Here is a 22,835-nt window from a genome sequence, read left to right as displayed (position 1 = left end):
TGACAAACAGATACATCTAAATGAAAAATGCTAACATCATAATGACAAAGGTCATGCCTGTCCTCTAGAATACAGAAGGCAGAATTGTTTTGTGGAACAGGAACATATGAAGTGTTTCATAATTGAACCGCCATGACTTGGTTTGAATGGCTCACATTGTAGTTCCCCTGATGATATTAACATGCAAAAGGTCACAAGTCCAAATTAGACTTGCAAGTTAACAGATCTAATAAACTTAACTGGAAACAGTCACTTGTATATCTGTTTATGTCATGTTGGTACTTTCTTACATTACAGAATCACAGCTTTCAGTTTTATTCTTGTAATAGTGATATCAGTCGGGCAAGTCATGTGCAAAATAGAGTAAAGATTTTTAACAGAAGGCCTTGATCTGTATAGCGAAGAGTCCCATACTAAAAAAAAAAAACAAAAAACCAAACCTGAATAAAATGCAAACAAAAAATTGGAGAACATAGTACGTTACGTGGAAGAATCTGATTTCAGTACATGTTAAACAACTTGGGGAAGAGATCAGAGAAGAGAGAAGAGGAAGGGAAAGGGGTTTTCTAATTATGGACAGTGCATGTGTTTTCTTCCTGCTATTTAGGAGATTTTTCTTATACTGCTTTATTTGTATTGCAAATTTTTTTCCTCAGAGTTGGTGATGTTCAGTCACCTCTATTTCTTTTTTAGACCTTCACAAATGAGAGTTCTGGAATTGAACATGGATCTGTCATCAAATCTTCTGGGAACAGACCAGGCCTTAATTTTGCTATTATAGACAATATATTAGTCAAGCAGAAGTTGAAACACAACTTAAGCATAAAAAAAGTTGAGAAAAGTGTAGTTGACCCAAATAAAGTCACCTCAGGTGAGTACTGGGTACATGAAACGAAGACATCTGTCACATTATTAGAAGTAGCAAATTGGATGGATGCTTTGTAATTTAATCATCCTTGTATTATTTTGCTTTATTTTCTTCATATAAACAAATCAGTTTAATAACAAAAAAGTTTCAAAATAGAGTTCACGCTTCCATTTTTAGGTAATTTTTAAACTGCCTCAGAATGGAAAATTTAAATTGGAATTACTCTTGTAACTGTAAACTTTGTCTTAGTGAATTAAGTGAAATGGCTTAGTGGTATTATTCAGGAGACCCAAAATTACTTTTGGAATAAGGAATCACAGAATACAGAGACATGCCTTTTAGTTAATTGTGAAACATGGGATCAAAGGCCCAAGATAAAGCGCATCTTCCGATCACCCTGTTCCTGCAGGGTGCAGGAAAAGTTTTGCAGTCATATTCACTAGGCTTTTAATGAGAACAGGATCAAGTCCATATTTCAAGCAACTTTGCAGTTGGTTAAGATAAGAAAGGTAATTTAAAATGAATTATTTATGTTTAAAATAAAAAAAAAAAAAGGAAAGTTACTTATCATAGTTAATTTTATCAAAACAACAAATAAATCCTCCATAATTTACATAGCAGCCATTAAACAAGTTCCAACCTAACAATGTGTATGAGTAAATTCTCAGAAAATGATATGAAGTTTGCCAGGATTAGCTAATCAGTTTATTGTTTCAGTGAAGTCAGTCAGCATGTATGCCAGCAAGTTGCTTTTTAAAGTGATATTCTACTTTTAAGCACAAAGCTTCAAATATTTATAGAACAAAGACTATTCACTAAATATTATAGCAGATGGATGGGTTTTCTCTTCTTGAGGGAAACTGTGGGAACACAGCTACATCTCTGGAGACAAAAACCAGGCCCATACAGACAGAGAAAGAGTTTTGCAGGAATGACCATCTTTGCAGGTTTATATCACTGTAGAAATAGCTTGCATAAACACAAAAGTATTTTGATGTTGTTCTTGACATGTATAATTAAACTGGGGCTCTCCACACAATCAAGAATGCCATTGAATATTCAAGACTCAGGTGGTGTTTTTTTAAGTTTCAGAGAGGAAATGGAATAGATCCTTTCCTAATTCTGATTTACCGCATATTTGCATTCCACTAACTCAAACCCAACACCATTCAGCAAAAATAAGTATTTTTAAATTAAGGTTAAACCCATTTAAGTGTGCATTCATGTAGGTCTGAGGTAATCCCACTTACATCAGCGTTATTTCATGTCTTTGACTTAATTTAGAACAGAAAATAGGCCTCAGGTATTTGGGGAAAAAGTATAGTCAAAATTAACTAGTGCCCTGATCTTGTAACCGTGTAAGGACAAATCTTATCTCCATTCAAAGCTTCGCTTACATCAACACGGAGTCTCCCGAGTAAAGGACTGCCTTTACTTAGTCAGACAGTCATTTGCAGAGTAGGACCAGTTGTCTTTCCCTGTCCTTCCAGCTGGGGTGGGGGGCAATAAAATAGAGAGCAGCATAGAAATAAAGCAAAATTAAATATTACTATGGACTCATATTCTTATGCATGTAAGTTGCTGTTTGTCTGTAGGGCAAAAACTCAAACTTTCCTTTAATTTATCAACAACAAGTAGTTCAAAGGAAAGTTTATCTTAAAGGCCTGTCCCTGTGGCCTTCCTGTCTGTTCTTTTCATACTGCATTAGACTGAGGATACATTCTCCTACTTACCCGTCACATTCCTAATATATTTTATCTTCATCTTCTATTTCTCTCTGACATCCTTCACATGCGTGCAGGCATGATTGCCTGATTATTTTACATACTTATCTGCCCCTCACAATTTGTTTCTGACTATCCTCCACCATTTCAATGGGTTTATCTTTACAGCAACCGTGGGTTGGTTTATTTACATTTGAGTGAGAAGCTAAGACATAGTAAGTGATTTATACAGGATAAGCAGCACAAACCTGAATCCAGCCATCTTATCTTCCATATGAGGGTCCTGAGTACTGGTTATATTTTCCGTTCAAAAATTGTTAGAGGCTAGAAGAGCTCTGTTTCTGCTGGCACCATGGGCAATGAGGCAACTGTGAGAAATAACACAGCCATTTTTCTTTCTTTGATGTCACCACCTTGGAATTGCCACTTTCATCTACTTCAGGAGCTCTCAAATTGCTATCTAGAGAGTAAACATCTTGTTTCGAAGAAGAGAAAGAATAAACTTCTCAAGACCAATGAGATTGCTATGCCCCCAGTTTACTCTTGCCTTTTTTTTTTTATGATGCCTTGGAGTTAGAGGTGAAATATTTATCATCTAGACCATATTTTAGTGTATAGTAGACCAAAAGAAGCACAAGAAAAACTAAATGTAACAGGAAATGTTTCCTTCTGCACCATGTCTTAGTGAATTCTTAAGATGCTCCTAAATTTCTGCACTGTTTCTCACAGAAAAAGCAGTTTACCTGACATAGCAGAAAGAAGGACATAGCCACAGTAAAATATGGGATGGCAGTCACGGATAGGGCACACGTGTTTTTAAAACTGCATTACAATTGGAAATAAATACATACAAGTGCACCCATGTAGCAAGAAGAAACATGATAAAGCAGCCCCAAGCAATTTAAAAATATGCTGTGTGAATGAGCAGACAGCCCAAGCAGAACAGTAGTCCAAATACCTCCTTGGGATAAAAAGCAAACATACACTTAACAGCCAAGGGATAAAGCATGTCTGGGAGAATCCCATAGGCTGTAATTCCATGTGAGCAAGTACAGTAGTCTCACCTACAGAGTAGTAGTGTGGGTTTGATCCGAGTGATCTAACCCACAACTAAATCAGTCTGTCAAAGAGATTATTTTCTCTACCTCTAAGTTATATTCTTTCCTGTGGTTTAAAGATTGTACTGGATGAGGCAATTCCACAAGAAGGTAGGCTGCCTCTCACTTGTTGAGAAGTCAGTCATCTATCATGAAGCACGAGCAGACTGGTTTTACCCAGCCAACATATATTTTTGCACTAAACTAGAAGACAGGAATTGCAGTCATCTCATGAGAACTATCACATTTCCTAACGTTTTATGTGACTTTTTTTGTAAGATAGTAATTAGAATATCTAAAACCTTTTTTTTTGTTACCATAACATATGGTTTTGTGTATAAGTGTTAACATACAGCGAGTTCTGTTGCAGGGTGCCCTTGAGGATTAGAACAAATAGCAGACCTCCCCCAGAGTACACATTAAAAAAAAAATCAGCTCAGCTTCACATTCAAACTGGGGCAGATCAAAGTGCTCACTGAAAGTTTACATTACTGTGTAATAAGCAAGTGAGATAAAATTGAAAATCCCACCTCTTACATTACATAATAAAAACCCCCTAGATAAGTTGGCAATGCAATTCCTGTTGCTTACACAGAGGTGGTTTCTTCTGAAACCATGTATTCAACAAAGCAAGATCCAGGTGGGTCAGAATGCATTCTAGAAAGGAGTTAAGTATTAATTGGCCTTCTAGGTGCCACTGCATCATTTAGTAGTATCTATTAGCGTTCTACATATGTCCTACCAGACAAGCTATATTGATTTTCTGTCTGCCTTCTAGAGAAGCTCATGAATAAATTCATATTGTTAATAACAAACGTACTAGAATTAGAATTACCAATAACTGGCTGTGCTATAACATCAATACTAGGATAATATTCTTAAGCCACTCCAAACATGTGCTAAACACTCAATACAAAAGTAAAATGGTATTTTGACAGTTTGGTTGTTTTGAGTTTGGGTTTGTTTTGTTTTTTTTTTAATTTTGAATGCAGCTCTTGGAGTTCAACAAGATAGTGCAAGAAAATCAAGTGAAACTGCATTAGAGAACAGGAAACAATCTCAAAGGAGAAGGAGTATAACACAGTCCTCTAACCTCAGTCTAGATCTGTGCAGAGGCCTTGAGACAAAAAACAAAATAGGAACTATTTCAGCACAGGCACAAGCTCAGTCATCTCTAACTCAGTCATCCACATTGATCTCCCAGGGAATGTCGGTTCCTCCATAGCAAACAAATTGAGTGGTTCATCTCTTCTGCACCATAGAACCACCCCTTTTAGGTCCAGAGGAAAAAGCTTTTGTTCTATTCAGTATTTAGCCATGGAAGATTCTGTTAAAGAAATGGAACATACTGAAGACACCAATCAGTTAAAGAGAAGTCTTTACCTGAGCATTAGCCAATTTCCTAGTATTCTGGGACACAGGAACAAATTTAGTGAAATATATTTAGCACAAGGTGAGCGACATAGCTTGGAAGAAGGTGGAAATGACACAAATGCATCATTAAGAGGGGGTAAGTCTTCCCATTGGCCTTTGAGAGAGCACAGTGATGGTCACCGCTGTAGAACTACAGCGGAGAGAATCTAAGGATGGTGACAAATTATACCCTCCAGATAGGAATTGTCTAGAAGTTGCAGATCATTCTGAATTTGAAAATAGGCCAAGTAATTAATCTATTAAAAAGATGCTTAATAATGTTAATTACAGAGATAGGGCTAGAGACCATATTTATTGCAAAGAATGGCATTCTTAATGAAAGGAATTGGAGGTGTTATGGTAGCTTTCTTACGTCAGTTCTGTCAGCTGTTCTCAGACCACTACTGCACTCTGCACCTAACAGCGCAGGATCCTCGGCTCAGTCTGCACATAGACCCGAGTCCTCAGCAAACTGGTGCTTGCAACATCTTCTCCACAATCACCAGATTTGGGTCATATTTCAACACTCAGTATGCATACACCCTTGTCCTTTATACAGTATAGGGACTCTTCTTCTACTTCGAAAGGTTTGATTCTTCACTGCCTGTTCACAACACACTGCCTGTTCACAATACACCTGAAGACAACAGCTTACTGGAGGATAGCATCAGTGACAGTTGGAATTTCATCTCCTAGTGGTACCTCATACATCAGGGAGAACTTATGGAGTTCACCTAGGTCTTCATGTCTAGGTTCTTCCAGCCCATGTTTGTTTCAGACAAGATTCACTCCTGATCTTCATATTGCTTATGTTTTGCATGATCAGTTGCCATTGACTTTTCTGGTGGTGCCTTATTTACAAAATCAAAGTAATGCAATAAGCAGCACAACAATCTCCCATTCAGCAAGCACAGAGGAGGTGAAGAGACCACAGGCAGATCAAGAAAAACTTAAACAACATGAAAGGTGAGGAGTAATTCAATATATGTGCCAACTCTAGAATTATACATAAACACATGGTAGCTAGATCATTAATTGCAAGAAACTGTGCTATAGCTAAGTGACAAACTGTGTAGATTTCAAAGTTCTATTTTTATCATAGGTTGGTTTGATATTTGACTTGTTTTGTAAAGACAGGGCTACATTTTTCCTCTTTCAAGTCTTCTATACAGTCAGAAACATACAAAAATAAGTTAACAGTTCTTCCATCTATATCTCCATCCTTATCATTCACATGTGACCTTCAGATGGTTCTACTAGAGACACCGAAAACACTCAAAAAGGAGATGGTATGTGCATCATGATACTTCTTCTACAAGTCACACACTCAATTGCTTTATTCCTGAACATTAATAAACACTGCCGAAGCTTTAACCAAGCTTTCTTGGGCAGAGACATGAGGGAGATTTGTGGGTTTTATTGTTACAGAGTTGGAGGCAAAAAAATAGATTCCTCAATGTGACAGACTCCACCGCAACCCACAAGTGTGCTCTTTGGGCACTGGTATACATGGCTAATAGCACAGTCATAGAACTTGCTCTTTCATTCCTTTATAAGGCTTCCCTTTGGGATAGATCCCATTTAACCAGCACTGAGTCCTCTAAGCTCAGCTTCTTTATGTATTCCAGCCATAATCAGAAGTTCAAGTTAAGAGACACAGCCTTGTTCATCAAAGTTATTTTTAATTGTTTGTTTGTCCTATTTTCTATCTGTGGTCTAACTACAGTAATTTCTTTGACTGCGGAGACTTTCAAATAAAGGCAGAATGAAGGAGCAATAGGTTTCCCTGCTGCTCACGGTAATCAACAAGCTGCTCGCTCTGTCTCAAGAAACTGCTTAAGCAATTAGATTCAGAGATGCTATCAGGAAAAACGTTTCTGTTCCCAGCGTCACTGCAAATAAACCAACTGTCTGTATTTCAAAGTTTGTCAGCTATCCCAGGGGACATGGCAGACAGCTAGACAGAAGTTTCAGAATGAAACTTTTCTCTTCAAAAGTTAAGGAAATTCAGAACTAGGGGTCCACACTGTCTGGAGGTAACAGTTTAGATGGAAGGAACATCTAGAGGTTTTTCCTATTTTGCACAGAAAGGTTGTAAAGATTCATCTCTTCTGCTATGCCATCAAGAAGCCTCCCTTCTCTTGAGTTTCCTCAGTCTCCTGATGACGTTAGTTGGAGTTAGTAATGATACCTGTTCTGTCCCAGAAATTTAGGGGGAGACATGCCAGAAAATGGGAGAAAAGATAACTAAAGAGCAGACTAAAAAGAAGCTGAAAGCTCTACAGGTAAACAAGGTCTCCTGTTATTCCAGCTTTCAGACAAAAGCCTTTTCCCTCTTTCTCAACACAAAACATTTAGGCAAACCAAACCATGGCTAGAAGGGGATGGAAAAAGGGAGACACCACCACCCCCCCCAACCAATATTTTGCTGGTGACATTAACTTCAAGAGTCTGGTTTTCTGAGGTGTTATGTATGTAGCACCCTGGGGGTATTAGTAGGCAAAGTTAAGGAAGGAGATGTAACTCCATGTGGTTAAGGTTTGAATGCATGAAGTGATAAAGTCACAAATAGCTTTATCATTTTCATATTTTTACTTTTACAGTATTAGTTAATCTAGAGGCCAATCCAAGGCTTAACATTTTTGTTGTTTAGTATTCTGTTTATTAAATAGGAACCTAATCTGCTCATCAGATTTCACACAAAAGCACTAGATCATAGTCAGTGAATACTTGGCATGTTTTCATCCATCGGTCATAAATACAAAGCCATTAAAATGTTTTGTGACATAACATTTTTTTTCCCCTGTTTGGTTAAAATATCACTCTTCACCAAGAAATGAACTTCCCCTGCATCACCACAAATCTAGAAAGGTTTCTAGAAAGAAAGCCATTCAGGACAAATATCCAAAACTCATGCAATGCCAACACAGCTGAGAGGGGAAGAGTATTCAGCAGATACCTCCTCTCATGTTTGATAGGTAGTATTCAAACATACTCGTTCTTCTCAAAGAACAATGGCTGTATAATTCTCAGCAACATATCATCAGATTTGGATTACACAAAAGCATAAAGGGGATTTAGAGACTGTAAGGCTTTTCCTTTGAACATTTATCAGCTTTAAGGTACATATTAACTCTAAACTGTTGGATCTTATACTTTCAGGTCACCATCATGTGATAAAGGTCCTTAGTAAAATCTCACCAAATCCTAGAACATCAGTGCAAATATACTGTCCATTATTCAGCTGTAGACTTTGCCAAGAGCAGTGTTTGATTTCTTCTGTTATGTCTTAATAGTCTCCCGGCAGAAGACTCAGAAGAGGAAGGAGATCAGTGTCATATCTGTCAGATTGCTGGAGATTCTCCTACAAATTCACTGCTAGAGCCATGTGGCTGTGTGGGAAGCCTGCAGTTTGTTCATCAGGAATGTCTAAAAAAATGGCTCAAAGCTAAAATAAATTCAGGTGTGAGAGAGAGACCCACAAGATATAAAACATTCTGTTGAGATGCTTCTGCCAGATTTACCTCTCAGCTAATTCCCCTATACTTATGGAGTTGGAAGAAGATGAAGTCTTTAAATTTACTCAAAGGACACATTTAACTCATGGCTTGATCACCATGGTAGTATTTTTCTATAGCACAAGCATTCTTACTCAAGTAACGGTAGATACTGAAGTCTTTGATGAGGCTACTGGTATGTAGTGAGCAGATCACCAAACCCAAACCGATCATTTTCTAGTGCTCGGTTTAGATTAAAACAAGATCTTTGATATTAAGTCTTTAAAGATTTAGTGAGCCAATCTACAGCAATTAGTAATATCAGGTGAACATCAAATTTTGCAGGGTTCATAAACTGCATGTTTAAGACTAATACGTAAGAGAAATGTTTGAATGACAAAAATCATAAAATGAAATGAAATGTGTGAAGTGTTGGAAGAATTCAGATGGGGAGGGGAGAAGGAGTATGAGCAGGGGAAATTTTAGCATGCAGGAAGGTCAGTCCCAGCTAGAGAACAGTCCTGTTGATTATTCTTTGATTTCACCCTCACTAATGTCAGCAGGCTTTTTTTTTTTCCCCCTAAGCACTGTTCTTGCTGTGCCATTTCTAGTTCCATTCTGAATGAAGATTATCAGTGATGCATTATAAGTGCATTTTCACAATATGGACCCCATCTTTATCAAGAGACTGAAGGTAATCACGACACAAGTTGGTTTGGGTTTGTTTTTTTTTTAAAGATGCATTCTACAGTATTCATTAAGCACTTAGGTACACTATGGCTTCTGAAGTTGCTAAGTGGGTTGTATAATTTTCAACTTGCTCCTTGTAAGTAAGCGCTTAAAAATACAAATTAAAAAAAACCACTATCAGATAATAACCAGAGAATTAACCTCCAGAAAGGATATAAGTAGGTATATGATATATACACACACCCTAACCTAGTGTAGATTGTGTAAAATGCCAATCCTGTACACGGGAAGATAACAGCTTACCCCAGCTTTGTTTCTTCAGTCTTAAAAGGCAGATGATATATCAGTGAAATCCTGTGTACTTGGTTCCCTGCCAGACCTCGTTCATTTAAATTCCTGGCTTGCCCCCAGCTTAGGGAAGTGAGTCACATTTCCCAAACCTTCCCCAAATCCTGTCCTCATAGTATAATTTAAGTTTCCCCTCAGTGCTAGTTGACAGCATACGGGGACGTGATCCTGTTCAGAGAGAGTTTCTTAGGTAGATTGGGAGCCAGAACAAGAAAAGAGGCGGTGGTATGTTAAGCAATGAATGAACTAAGTGGAACCTTGTCCCAAGAAGCATGTTTGATGAGATATCAGTCTTAACAAGCAGAACTTTTGCTTCTGGTTAGTGAAGTGTGTGGGGAAGGTTTCTTTGTCTGGGTTTTTTTTTTGTTTGTTTTGGGTTTGTTTTTTTTTTCTAAAGCAGGCCATCTGTGCACATGGAAAGCAGGGCTCTTTTTTCTTCAGAAGTTTTTGTTCCACATCTTCCTTTAGAAGAAAAGGGGAAAAGAGAATCAGTTTATAGGGTGGGAGTGTATCCATTTATTTTATGGCACTCAAATGAAATTCATTGTTGTCTTAAAAATAACGAGGGCAAGATGCAAGTAAACTATTCCAGGCAATTCCTTGGCTTTGTCGGTACCGACAAGGCCTTAGACAGAGGTTTATGTATGGAGTCCATTACTGCATTTTACATCAGTGTGGCTCATGATCCCTGCAGTTTTATTCCATAAAAACTACCGATTTTGTCATTTAAAAGCAAACAAAAAATCCAGCAGTCATATACCACACAGAATTTAACAGAAGACTATTCCAATTATCCTTACTATTACGTGTGTTTAGTATTAAAAATGCCGTGGTTTCAAATGATTCGGGAGCATTCCAATAAAAAGATAGCAATCTGTAGAAGATGGCTTTAAAATAAAAAATTTGCTCATTCCAATTTTATAACAGGCATAATGTAGTTTAAGGATAAAGACTTAATTTTTTGCCTTATTGCAGGGGCTGATCTGGAGGCTGTGAAGACCTGTGAGCTTTGCAAGCAGAACCTGATAATTAATGTGGACAATTTTAACATGAATGCACATTACAGAAATCACCAACAGTCATGGGTAAGAAACTGCCTCTCTTCAGATAAGAGTCCGTAATCCTATTTTGATATTGCTGCCTTGCAATATTTCAATGTGTAGTGAAATGTCAACACCAACTGAAACCTGCTAAACTGTGAGAAAGAGATATGCTTACTTATGCAGATTTCAACAAATGTAGAGAGACTTTATTCATCTTAGGTTCGGATTGTATAATCCCAGAGCATTTCACAGAACTGCCCAATAACTGGAGGCTTTGCATAGAGAAAACCTGTAATTAAGTGTGGCAATGGGAAAAAAAATCTTGTTTGTTATGTAGATACAACATTGCAGGAGAGAAGCAGATTAAGGGAGAGCAGCCAAGGATTTCATTGTTTGTCCTTCACAACATTATGTAAGATGCGGAATTTAGCAAACTAAGCAACAGAAGAATTGAACATCTTCCCATTAGGCTTTTTTTCTTTTTTTTAAATGAACATGGAATTTTAAAGAAAGAAATACAGGAATGACAGGCTGAAATACTGAATCTAAGAGCCTCCTTTTTTAACGGCAGCCAAAAATACCCTGTTTTCTGAGAAATTATTCTTACCAAAGCCAGATGTATTGATTTCATCAGAAGGTGATGCTAGTACTGAGGAAAGAGATCAACATGCTCAGCAACCAAAGAAAATCTTCTTGATAAGACTTCAAAATACTATTCTTGAATTTTAATACACAAATTCTGTTATTCATTGTTACTGACAAGTTTCCATGACCCTAGGGACTTCAAGTCATGGACAGAACCCCACTATGGAAGCTGTAAGTAAATAAGATATTACAACAAGGCCTTTTAGCAAATTGCAATAGAAGTTGCCTTGTCCAGAAGTCTTGCAAGTGTCTTGGCTTTCCTCAGAGTGCCTGGTAGGAGTTTCAGTCCCCACTTCTGCACAGCCTGTCTAGTACTGGCAGTCAAGTAACAAGGCTTGCATGTGAACCACAGGCACACAGTTCAGTTTTGAAGCTTTTAGAGTACTTTACAGAATTTGAACTGATGCCTGTATTGGATTCTAGTTTGATAATTCAGCACATCATGCTTACACATTCCACACAAGGAGAAACTACAAGGCTCATTTCCCCTCCTCAGGCATTTAAAAAATGGGATGAATTGCAAGGGTGAATAATTGCTAGAGTATTTAGAGTAATTAAGATTATAGGTTGTGTTTCTTTCTTGCGGTGTTTTATATCATATTATACTGCTGTACTTTTAGGGTATTATTTGTGATGCATTCCTAGTGATGCCAGAAGCTTCTAAAACATATGGTTAGGTGCCCTTTTCAGCATTTCTACTCATCTAAATAAATAATTCAATGTGCCAGAGTCTTTCCTATCAACTAGGAGAAGATGCACAATCTGGTAGAAGTGTCTTTCTCAAATTATTTGCAGTAAACAGTGTATATTTCCCCATCTGCATGCCTTCAGGCCTTACTTACTCATAAAAAAAAAAAAAGTAAATTATTTCCCAGAATGCTTTGACAGAAGCATTCACCAGCAAACTGTTTTCTAGATGATTGATTTGCCACTATGCTGTAAAATACATATGAACAGAAAGCCTTTTACTTAGGCTGAGATTGGCAGACACTCATTGAAAGCCTAAAGGAGAACATCATCATGGCTTGAGATGTCCAAAAGGAATACAGAAATTTAAGGGAAAAGGGTGGAGAAAGATGTAACACTTAAAAGAACGATTTTAGGAGAATTTATAAACATGCTAGAGCATAGAATACTATAGCACAAAGAACACACCAACCCAGTTACAGCCTTTCCCAGGTATACCAGAATACCTAAGCCACGAGAGGGACACACCACCACCCCTAAACCACACACAAAAAAAGGGTGTTTTGATCAAAGTCATGCGGAGTAGGATGAATTCAAGGTTAAAGGTGATGCTGCTTCCATTCACAGGCTGGCTGGTCCTGCCTCTTCCTACATATAATTTTTAAAAGAATGACAGTACTTCTCAGGAACACTATTAGCAGCCTTAAGGTAGCTTTAATCAAGCTTGGATTTACATTCAGGATCCAGCATGTGCATTCTGTAAGTACAAACATACAAAAATCCCTCCCCTGCTCTCTGCCATTCTCCCCCCACCCAAATGCACTTACATATACACATCTTTTTTTGTCTCTAATCAGTGGAATACAGCCATTTCTGACTTGGAATGAGGGCTACTCTTCCATGCCAGCAATACTGTACAGTGTATTTACGGGGGAAATAATTATTAATTTCTATAGTTTGTTTCACTATTGGCAGCTGGCACTTTAATTACAGAGGCAAAAGGCAAACAAAACACTTGTTTGTCAAGAGCGAGACAAAATAAGTGTTTCGTCCTGAGGGTTGATTAGATTCAGTATTTAAAAAAAAAAAAAAAAAGTATTCAGTTAGAGCCATAGATGGAAATTTGGGGAGGCAAAATCAATTACCCCCAATGGAATGCTGCCAGGATGCTGCATTTTATTTTATGACAGTTACAAGTGCCATGAAATCTTCAGTACCTACAGGTGGTCAAGATCTCTTGCTGTATCTCACTGAGAATTGACACTTTTAGAGACAGTCCATCCCTGTTTCATGATCTGTTTTAGGAAAGCTTAACACCATCTAGTTCTGCACCTGGTTCCCCACAGTGCCAGGATTTTCCTTAGAGACCTTCCATCTAGGAGTGCAGAAAATTCACTCCTTGTTTTTCTTATGAGTGATTATTATCTACATTGTAGTTGATCTAGATTAAAAAAGAAAGCAGCCACCTCCTCCCAGAAACCACCCCCCCCCCCCCCAGTTCAGGATAGTACATCTGTAGTTTTAATTGCACCGTCTTTTTTTCCTTTTAATTGCTGCTTGGTATTTGCCATTGCTCGTGTCAAATCAGTACTTCACATTTGCTTTCTTCCTGGTGAACTATACCAATCTTTACTAGTATTCACTGGAATAGACCCATTTCTCTGCTGGGACTCACCAAGTTCCATTCTGGACAGGTATTGTACTCATACAGTGTTACATCCCATGCTCCATTTTATACTTGAGGCCAGACTAAATGTCCACCTTTTACTTACCTGTGTTCAAAACCTTCATTCTTTCCTTTTTAACAGGATATTATCTCAGTAAAACTGGCAACCCTGCATTTTTGCAGGCCAGGACTCAAAATCTAAGAGAACTCCCTCACCATCCTCCCTCCCTTCTGAGGATGCTGAATTCTCACAATAGGCCAACAGCTCTGAGCATTGCTTCTAAGAAAGATTATTATCACAGACAACATTAGTTGTGAAAATAATCCAGAGTTAAGAAGTGAATTGCATTCAGTAAATCAGATACTCAACCCACAGCCTTTTTGGCTGAATACGGCTCATATGCAACTTCCTTCTTTCTGAAGGCATCTCACATGCAGACAGGAACAGCAACATGTTAAGTAAGTTATTCTGGTCATGCCCTCCATCCTAGCCTCTTTCTTAAAGCTCCAATGCCATTACAGTACTAGACAGAGAATGCAAAATCATGTCCTACATGCTGCGTTGTGACAGGAACATACATATGCATCCATAACTAACTGTCACTCATATGCCCCACAACAGCGGTGCCTTCATTTTGGTTATGCCTTTCCAACCACGTGCTGGAACATGCCAGCTGCCACTCAGGCCGGCCTGGCTGCACTGCACGCCTCTCACTCGCTTGCTTAGCATGTAACCACAGAGCACCTGCCTTTTACTCGTGTAAAATAAGAGAGGTCAATTAAACACAGGGATAAACAGCTATACAACCTATCCCAGCCACTAAACAGGCTGCCACTAGACAGGTTATCACTACTGCAACGTTGCCTAAGACTGTAGTCGGTTCTAGCATCTTTGTATAGTTTAGCACAAGGTAGTCACCAAAAGGGAAAATACTGATTTCTTTTTTAGATACAGGCACAGCACAAATTAACAGATTCAGGTCTTTATCTTGGACTGCATCACCTTTACAAATAGAGACCTGCAGAACTCATGAGACTGAGCCACATCCTAGTTACTAGAAAAAAGGGTAAGAAAAGTAGCGAAAATAACAGTGTTTCCCGTTACCTTGTAGTTATGTCCCATCCTCACTGCTTTCTTCTGAGAGTTACAGCAGTTTACCATTCCTCTTTTGTTGTCAAGCTCTTCAATCCACATAGAACCAGGAAAGTCTTTCTAAGCAGACCTTCCTTTTCAAAAACCAGCCAGTAAACTTCTGTTGTGCAGCTTCCTTACAGGTGTAGACTGTAATCACACCTGATCCTCATATCCTTCTTGACATCCTAATGCAAAGGTAGTTCATTTCCTTGTTGTCTTCCAATTATTTAAATGACAGTCACAGTGGTTTTCACAGCTTAACAAAAGTCACCTGTGCTCACCCTGCTCATCAGTTATAGAGTTAAAAAAATTTTTAGAAGAGATCCCAAGTAACTTTTGGGATTGTATAGGATTGTATGCCTGGAAAATGCACCTGGAATGACTGAGGAATGAGAACTATAATGACTTTATTGACAATGCTAATTTAAATGAGTACAGACATACCCCTACCAGCTTCTCTGGTTGATGTTAACTAGTCACCAACTCCTTTCAATAGTTTTGGCAGCGATGCATTAGGGATTCTTAATTAGACTAAGGGTGAAAATGAGGGTTTTGATGAGGCTTTTTTGCCAGTGCTCCTTATGGTAAGCATCTCAACCCATGTGGAAGGTTTTCTTGGCTGTAGGTAAATACGATTTCCATCATCTTGAGAGATACTTCATTATTCCACTCATTTCAGGCGTGCAGACAGGAAGAGTCAGAATACATTTGTGGTGCTGTCATTTGTGACTAAGTCAGTGGGTCAGCACTATGGACATGTCAAATTAAAGCATATTGCCCTTGTCTTAGCTTGTTATGAATTGCAAAGCCACAGATGAAACTTTCCAGTTAATTGTCAGGCAAACTCTACGTGGGACTGGGACTATGTTCTGTACCTTGCAAAACTCCCTGGAATGACATTTTTTATGTTTTTAAATTCATAGAACATCTTTTCACTGGATCATTATGACTGTAGTTGAGCTGACCTAAAAAAAGGTCACATCAACTGATCCAGTGGCTGCTTGTGGTTTGTCTGAAGTCTTTCATCAGTCATCTTGAAACTGCAAGAACAGTGATTTTCAGTTCTGACTGTCTGGAGGTTAGGAGGGATTTTAATTAGAACCCAGGCTATGAGATGCTGGATTCTTGTGATTCCTTTCTAGTCTTGCCATTTTGAAATGTCCAGTCTAAAATAATACTGACATAGTGATAAGAATAATTCTTTTTCTTTTATTGTTGTTGTTATGATATGTTTACCCTTACAATTAGTGGGTATTTCTGGCTTAGTTATGGCTGAACATCATTAAAAACAAGACAAGACAAAACAACTCAAAAAACCCCAAAGAACCAAGCAACCTCACAGTTTTCTCCTGACAAACCATCAGTCCAGATGAGAGAACAAAAAGTAAAATAATACTTTCAGATGTAGCACATAAACCACCTGTCTGTGGTGCATCAGGACCTGGCATTTCCACAAGTTACCTCTCATTTTGACTATCTATGGTAATAAATAATTTAAAAAACTTTCCATTTGCCATTCAGAAAGCTGAAAGCAGCCACAGTGCCAGCTGAAGTCAGTGAAGAATTCAAAGCTTCCAAAACCCAGGCGAAAGAGGGGGGATTAATCTCTGCTCATTTTAGACATCCCCCATACAAAGTCAACATCAGTTGGTGTAGGAGTCGGTCAGAAAATCAGCCACAATTTTGTTATAGTCTGTGTAGAGAAAAAGGCAAGCCTGAGATACAGAAATACTCTATTCTAGATATGGTTCATCTTACCTTGTGAAAGGTGACAAACTAGTCACATGAGCCTCGCTGTAGAGACCCTTGTCTTTTTAAAGGCATGACTAGGTGACATATAAATACCCATGTTGCAGACATGGAGTGAAGCAGGCAGAGCACGCTCAAAGTGGTTCAGGCTGGTTACTGTAAAAGTGGAATCAAAGAGCGCTCCCTAAAATCACTGGCAAACCCATGGGCAACAATTTCAACTGCTGAAAATTTGGGGTGAGGTGCGATATACCAAATCATGTAACAGGTGAGAGAATTAGGTATGGAATCTGCTCTTGTGGGCAGGTCTCTGGCATGGTGCAGTAGCGGGACAGAATTACAGCTAGAATGAGCCTGGTTTCTGAGCAACCTCAATTATCTGTTAATGGCCCAGCATTACATGGTCAAATGTGCTCTAAATTAGTCTAACTCCCTCTCCTGTAATACAAGCCAAGCTCATCTGATGGGGGACATTTAGTGCAAGCAGGATAAACAGTACAAAATGCTGAAAATTTTTATTTGCCATCATTTTCCTAAAACTTTCAGGAATTGAAGTGACAGCTTTAGTGTCAAATGATACAATGCTGCAGCAGTCAGAGGTTACAGATGGTGTTGTTAAAAACTCTCATAAAGAAGTCTATCAGCAACAGGCAAACATGAAAGAGAAACCACTTTCAAACAAACACTTCAGAGAGAATACAGAATTAAAACAGAGACCCACGGGAGTAGTGCAGTGAAGCTTTTCACAATCATTCATTAGTTAGTCATTCAAATATTTTGATACAGAATCATGTACATTCATTTTTGAAGTATGTGTGCTTTTTGATAGCTGAGTCAGCCCACTTGATGTAAATAGATCATAGTAGGAAAAATAAATGAGCAATCCCCCAAAGGTGGCACAGAGGTAGAACGTGCTACATCAGTAATGGACAATTAACGAGTGTTTGATCCTATTTTTTCAAACGTTTACCACCAGCGCTTTTCTGCTGTTGGGCTGCTTGCATTTTTTAACCTTCCCTCCCACGCAGGTCCGCATTAATACGGTTTGGATGGGGAACAGCAAGTGAAACACATGAGCCTCTGGCTGTATGAGACCTTTGGGCTTTGAAAAAAATCCTGTCCACCCCCTCAGTGTCACTCTAAGTTCAAAGGGATGACAAAGGCTTTCCCATACTCTAGGTGCCATCCTGCAATGGAGAGGCAAAAGACCTTTAGCTAAAACAACCACACAGGTTGCATCAACGAGACGCCATATTCATGCATCTCTCTTTCAAAGTCTCAATTCCAATTAGACTTGGAAATGAAAAATACCAAGTCCAAATGCCAACCTCTCTCTCACATGTATCTCAGAAGAATGCATTACTCCTAGGTTTGAGTTCAATCATACTTCTGAAAGTTCGAGTGTTATTAGCACAAAATCATGATTAAATCCATATAAATCTCTGAGGGTCTCATAGTTTTTCCCCATGTATAAATTTTATTTTAGAAGCCAACAACTTAAAAAAAGATCAGAAACCATAAAAAGTAAGCTACAACCTTAGATTTTCTTGTCTTAGGACTTGCTGCTTAAATGAAACAAGTCTTTTAAAAAATAAAGTAAAATATAGATGAGTAAAATTCAACGGCAAACCAGTCTGTTTACAAGTCATTTTGATATTGAGAGTAATCCAAAGCTTTACTGTATCTTAAGTATTAAAGTAATTTCCTCACTTGTCCTGCTTTTAAGCATTTCCATGCTTTCATTTTTTTAAAAAGCATTCTCTTTGCTTTTTCTAGCTCTATTAAATCATATGTCTAATCAGTGTTAAAATAGGAAAGCTTTATTAATCTTAGTTGCCTTTCTCCTAGTGCTCAAGACAGCCTAAAGCAGAGGAAAATGAAAGTAAGCTTTGGAGCTTAAAACTCACTTTTACAAAATTCTTGTTTAATTGTTCTCATTAAATATGCAAGATCTCATGAATTGGCAAGAGGGACTTAGATATAAAAGAGCCACATTAAACATCAAAAAGTGGGAGGAAAAAAATTCAGGAAATGCAAGTTTCAGAAATTAGGAAAATTTACATGATATCAAGTGTACAGTAAAGATACTTAATTGAAGTTCCCCACAAAAACAATGAGCAATGAAAAGAAAAAAGACAAACCCCACAGTGTACAAGTTCTAGCTGTTGGGCTTTAGTCCTTTAAGTCTTTAAAAGTCTATTGCAGTAAAACTTGATTTGTTACGCATTTGGTGTGCTAGCACTCCCCCTGATTATTTGATTCAGTAAGATGTTAAATTGCCTTTACCAGCATTTATGAGCTTTTTCTGGAACATCTAAAAAGAAGGCTGGCATCTTGTTAAAGACTTTATTCATTTAATAAGGCTTTTGTTTTCATCTAATTTTGTTTTAACAAAGTCACTGTGTTTTCTTTCCTTTGAGCTGATCAGGAAATTCTACATACCCATCCAGTTTTAAAAGAGAAATGCTAACAGCAAGACATTGACGTATGTAAAACAGGACAACAAACTGGATTATTTTTTAAGATGTAATCGCAAACTGTAAGAAAATGCTTTGCTTTTACTTGCAAAATAACCTCGGATTCTGTGGGTTAGAAAATTGAGTGCTTACTCATGCAGCTGGTCCCTATGATGTCAAAGAGCCTGTCTACACCAAATATCGAGGACGAGCCTGAAGCTGTTTTCCACACTAGGTTCAGTGTCTGAAACAGCACATGAAGCCTCGTCCTCTGAGAAAGCTTCCTGCATTTGTTTCTGCCGTTTCAGGGTTCAAGATCTAGAACCCTATTAAGCCATTGGATTTTAGTTGGCTGCCCCTGCTGAACTCAGAAGTATATCAGAAGGAAGGTGGGACTTCTACTAACCCGCTGAAACCCCCTCCCCGATTTGAATTTTTCTTACCTTAGTGAAACATTCCAGACAGGAATTTTAAAGAGGTGCTAGTACTATTGATTAAAAAAATATGTCTTCAGCAGCCTGAAACACTCTTTGTTCTTCAACAAAAAGTTTCAGTCTGTGCACCCTTTTCCCACCCTTTCAAGCTGCGTATCGACTTGCAGCTTTTTCCTGAACATGACCATTAGTCATGATAAATAAAGTCTTCTTCAATCCTACAGCGCTTCTAAGTTTATAGCAATATTCCTGGAATATCTTCTGTGAACAATGGGGTTTTAAAATGAATTAATGAGAAGAAAAGAACAATTTTAAAAGGTAGTTAAGATACTTATTTGAACTTATTTATACTACTTCGCTATCACCTGGTAAGTTAGGGATCATTCAATTCTCATATCTGAGAGTAACTCAGTTTACATTTGTTCTTTGCCTTGTAATTGTAAAACTACTGCCTCCAAAGTTTCTAGCCACAACCTTGACTTTGACCTCGAAGTTAAACTATCCATTACAGAGATATTTTATCCATTTTCCATTACAAAGATATTTTTCTTTGTCTCAACTCTGATTTTGTAATGGGTATTTAAACAGGGTAAACTTCATATTTAGATAAGTTGTGTAGACAATGATTATGGGCTAAGAAGAGATTAACTCCCTGTTTCTGATGTAAATGCTTACTGAATTGCATTACAGAACAGAGACTCCTGTCCCTCAGCCAATAGGAAGGACTTGTACTTCTCTCAAAGGTAGAAATAAAAAGAAAATTAAAGGGTAAGGAAACTTTCTCTGGTAAATCTTTTATTAACCTTAGTATGTTAATATTCTCCAGAGATGTGAATTGCCTTCTGTGGCCAAGCCAGCCACTTCTCCTTCACCTTCTAGGTCCTATTACAATTCATTGTGCAGGATTAGTGAACAGAAAAATGAGAATGCGTATTTTAAATAGATGTTTTACCAGTGAATGAAAGGTATTTGTTGCCTTGCAGATCCATTTACCAAGGAGCTGGTGATGAGGTATGAAATCATGCTGCTGCTGCTAAAGAAAGGTTTCTCTGAATTCCAACACACCAGTTACAGGAAAAATACCACATATAAACAGGATTTAAATGACTTGTAATGCCTGGGAACAATGCTAAATGCCAAATGAGTTATTTCATTCTAGAGGAAGACTTCACATCACATGTTTATACCACAGCTACTATTCTCATAGCAAACCTCTTTCAGCTGGAGCGAGTTTCGTTTCTTTGTTGGACTTGCTTCCACTTCCATGGGGTTTTGCCAAAGGAGGGCTCTTCCCGTTCTGTCAGCTGGGGCTACAGTGACACCTAGTAACTGCTTGGCTAATTACAGCTGAGGTTTTCCCAGGCTCTATCCGGCGTGGTAGCTCCAGCAGTGAGAAATTCCTCACCCACAGCAGGATTTGCCTTTTGCACTAGTAGCATATCGCCTCCGATTGCCATGAGAGCCAGTGCTCAGAGCTGAATAGTCTCAAGCACTGAGAAATAGCAATTTACTTGCTTATGCTGACACACTCCTCAGAATATAAAATCATGCTTTGAATCAGACATTTTAATTAATTAGTGATAGTGTCACTTCTAAAGAGACATTCCTGCATACTTTCTACATTTTACATTATCCCCCATATGGCCACTATGCCAGCAGTTCATTCCCCAGAAGAAATACATCTGCTAGTTGTCTTATTGAATAGACTAAATTTACTTCTTATGTAATATTTAAGAATTAAATAACAATTCAAATGCTATAGATTTGACAAAACCATCAAAAAGAAAACTGCATTTTCAGCTGTATTGTAAATAATAACCAAGGTAATCTAAGAAAGCAGGACTTTGCAGTTTTTGCATGATTTGCAACCAGTGACTTGAAAAGGTTTTCCACATATTAAAACTTAACAACAGTACTGTAAGAATTACAAAATTCCCATTTTTAGGAAAAAAGATGCTGAGGCACTGGGCACTCTAGTGATTTCCACAGTGTTTAGAAGATGTTTATGTACAACAAGGAGACCATACTTTCCGCCTTACTGTACTTTCCCACAGTAATTCAAACTGTATAAATCTGAAGGCTATATCAATTAATAAATATCTTTTGAATGTTGGGGAAGCTGTTCTACCCTCAGATGGGCAGCAAAACCAAGTTCAGAAGGATTTGCACAGGTGCCTCTGAGAGCAGAACAGCAGGCTAGTAGTGCAGATAATTGGCAATCAAAATAATTATTCAGTGATTGTTCTCTACTTCCAAGCTTAAGAGAAAGCAATGACATTTCATCTTGTTCAGTTAGTATTTTTCTTGTTGATGAAGAAAGGTATTCTAAAACACCCTGCTTTCTTCACTTACAAATCCTGACTCTGAGAAAAACAGATAAAACTCTCATGATGTTGGAATTTCACCAAGAAGCCTTTATACCAAGTACCCTTTTCATTGTTTTTTATACCCCTACTTTTCTTCTACTTTAATTAAAGCCAAAACAACTGTGTTTATGTCACACAGTCCTTTTTGTAGTCCTACTGATGTCTTTAAAAGTCCAAACACCAACTGCTAATTACTTTAAAAGACCATAGGTCAAGGCAACTAGTAGTGAAGTCAACATAGCATTTCTATTGATTATGTCCTAAAACTGCCTCACCTAATTGGAAACAGTTGGCTAGTAAGCTGGGTTTTTAACTGACCTCCTTTAACCTTTAAAATCACAAGCTACGGAGATGCCTGTGGTTCCTTTACTGTGTGTTTTGAGTCACATATAATACTGACATTCTTTGCTTCTGAGGTTTCTTCTGATTAGAGCTTGAGCTTATAAAGTGATGTGATCCTGTACACAGCTTACAGCCGAAAGGTCCAAAGCACACTTATACATCTGTTGATCGAATGCATGTGACAACAAATCATCGAGTGCATTGCCTTCAGCTTGAGTGGGATGAACTTTCGGTAACATTCTTGTATTTAATGTTCCCTTTCTTTAACATCTAGCATGGCCTCAACAGAGAGGGGCTTTTCCTTCGTTTTAGAGGGGAGAATGAAGGCAGAAGAAAACCAGTTACTCAGATCTTGACTTGAATGCTGACATACAAAGACACCGAGTTGAATCCATGCAAAGCAACTAGAAGATACTGCTGTTGTTTGGAAGTGGAAATAGGAAGGAGCCTGAAGGCTTCACTGTACTGTACAGCAAAAAGCCTGGAGCAGTTGTATCTCAGCAAAAAATTGGATTGATTGGTACAAATTTGCTGTATAAATTCTTCTAAGCTACACTCACATTTGTACATGAACCTCCTGAATTCTTGTCTGATTAACACATTTCCTAACTTCTCAATTCCACATAAACTTGAAATATTTTACTTAATAAATCATCATTCTTTTTCTGTGTGTGA

General features: G+C 38.0%; 1 long non-coding RNA gene across 1 annotated transcript; it reads left to right on the top strand.

Moving 5' to 3' along the window:
- Nucleotides 1–701: 701 nt before the first annotated feature.
- Nucleotides 702–22,835, top strand: LOC128140806 (uncharacterized). Its single transcript, XR_008234829.1, has 3 exons — nt 702–871; nt 10,613–10,722; nt 20,436–22,835. It is a non-coding gene; the product is annotated as an uncharacterized LOC128140806 (long non-coding RNA).

This window comes from Harpia harpyja, chromosome 4 (genome assembly GCF_026419915.1).
Source record: "Harpia harpyja isolate bHarHar1 chromosome 4, bHarHar1 primary haplotype, whole genome shotgun sequence".
NCBI lineage: Eukaryota > Metazoa > Chordata > Aves > Accipitriformes > Accipitridae > Harpia > Harpia harpyja.
This window is presented reverse-complemented; position numbering and strand designations above follow the sequence as displayed.